At 41.6% G+C, this 2,338-nt stretch overlaps 1 protein-coding gene across 3 annotated transcripts in view; it reads left to right on the forward strand.

Moving 5' to 3' along the window:
- hdac4 (histone deacetylase 4) overlaps positions 1-2,338 on the forward strand; it is a gene marked incomplete in the record, with an annotated part of 176,687 nt that overhangs the window by 69,971 nt on the left and 104,378 nt on the right.

The raw sequence follows: 2,338 nt of genomic DNA on the forward strand, positions 1-2,338 counted from the left end.
CCCCCCCCCCCCTTTCTCTCTTCACATCTTCAGCTGTCCTGTATAATTAATGCCTAAAATGCCCCAAATTTGCCCGGAAATTTTAAGCGACCAGCTTTGATCTCCAGACCTATTGGTGAAGAAGAGCTGATTTCCGATCCATCAATTTGTCAATTATTTTCAGATTGAGCATTACTTCTGTAAAATGTCGTATGAAAATAGAACGAAAAATACCCTTCTCAGTTTCTCAGGCTTCCAGGTGATTTCTTTAGATTGCTTGTTTTGGTCTATGAACCTTCCAAAACCCAAAGATATTCAAATTAACAATGAACTGAAAAAACTCAGCAATTCCTCACATCTGAAACTATTAAATGTGTGGAAGTTATGCTTGATTCAAAACATGAATTGATTATGAGAATTGCTGACAATTAGGCCGGTACTTGGTATGAATGCCACTCAGTCCCAAGATTCAAATAAGCATGTGAAAGGTGGGGACAGCATATCAGGATGTTAATTCAGGCTATCAGCCCTAATGAATGGCTAATATGGCTGAAACGAATGAAGAAAAACTGACAGAACGTGTTGCCACTGCTGTTTTATGTTAGCCTGATCTCATTAACAATTTTAACCTCTCAACTAGGCTACTCCAGGAGGGCCATTCAGCATTAATTTTCCACCTTGTAAGCAGGAAAAAAAGATATAAAAGAGCATTGTTCCGTCCCTGTACACAGGTCTCTCTCTCTCTCTCTCTCTCTCTCTCTCTCTCTCTCTCTCTACATATTTGTTTGTTGTGGTTGCTATGGAGATTTTCTCTCATCACTGTGTGTTAGAGCAGAGAGCCCTTGACCTGTCTTCCTCAGGGTGGACAACCTATAAACCTGCCTGGTTTCCATGAGATACGAACCCTGTACACTTAAATATACACGTATCACACTCACACATTTGCATGCACATCTACAATTTCTTTCTGTCAACGTTTTCTTTGTCTGTGTTTACCGTGACGCAAGTCCTTGCGAATGTTTTAAGGGGGCCACAGAGCAAAATAAAAAATAGGGTTGTTGGCCATTAACAAGTGCAACAGAGGCAAGATGCAGAACACTCTTACACTTTCAACTCTCCCTTTGTGTGTGTGATTGCTTGGCCTGTCTCTCGCCCAAGAAGCTCTGGTGTCGTCTTTCTGCCATCTGCCACTGCCACCCTACTGACACACACAGATATTTGCACACATATTAAGCTTTCATGTAACACTCTTGTTATCAACGACCTTTCTTCTTGGAGAACGTCTCAGTTAGATCTATCCCTCACCATCTGCAAATAAGGATGCGATTTGTGTGTTAGCAGCGTCTACTTTCGTTAAAGACACAAAGGAAAGTAGGCTTTGCCGAGATTGCGAAATTCAAAAATATGGGCTTGGTGTGTGTTTTTTGTGTAAGATATGAAAATTTAATTCAGCCCCTCCCTCCATCATGTATTAATCATGGAGCAGTCTGCATAGGCTAAAATTAGTGCCTAGCAACCCAGAAAAACAAAATTCATAGTTGCGGGCATGTCATGTGCGGCTTCTCGCTGGTGTGTGACGCAGCACATGGTCTCCTCTCACATTTTCCTTTCCACCGCACTCTCCCCCTCCCCATGTCTGTCTCCACTGGTTTGGGGATGATGGCGATGACAGATACTCACAGTCATTTCATTTTAAAAAGTGTTGCTGTCTTTGTGTAAGTTGTTTATCAGTTTTGGGCAATATTTGTGTGTCTATAGCACACATTCTCAACTGAACTCTGAATACAGCCTGCCGTGTCTACAGTTTGAAATATGTGACTGTAAGAAAGTCTGCTTTGTCAAAGTGGCGACAATTACTGACCCCACCACCCATAGCAGCTGCCAATCCCAAGGATAAACTGATGGAGGTTGAGTGATTACATCATTTCAGCCTAGCCGTTTGCAGATGTGAAAGTTTCAGAACCAAATGGAGCTAACATGCTTGTGGGGAGGGAGAAATTTTTGTTTTAAAAATCCAGTTTGAAAATGAAAACAAAGTAGTAGTGTGGATGTATCCTGAAGGTGAAAAGTGCCTAATGGCTGCAGAGCTGCAGAGTGTACTGATGTATCTCAGAGTAAACTTGCTCACAAAGTATAAATGCAAATCAATGAACTAAGATGAATATATCTACATTTGTGTTAACTCGTCCAACTGCTTTCTGCTCCTAAAACTTCCTCCACTCTCTATTTGATGTGGCTATAAACACCCTTACATTGAAGCTGGAATTCAGCACTTTTCTATTCAAATCCAATGTGCTGGACTACAGAGCCCAAACACACACACACACACACACACACACACACACACACACACACACAC

This window comes from Etheostoma spectabile, chromosome 4 (genome assembly GCF_008692095.1).
Source record: "Etheostoma spectabile isolate EspeVRDwgs_2016 chromosome 4, UIUC_Espe_1.0, whole genome shotgun sequence".
NCBI lineage: Eukaryota > Metazoa > Chordata > Actinopteri > Perciformes > Percidae > Etheostoma > Etheostoma spectabile.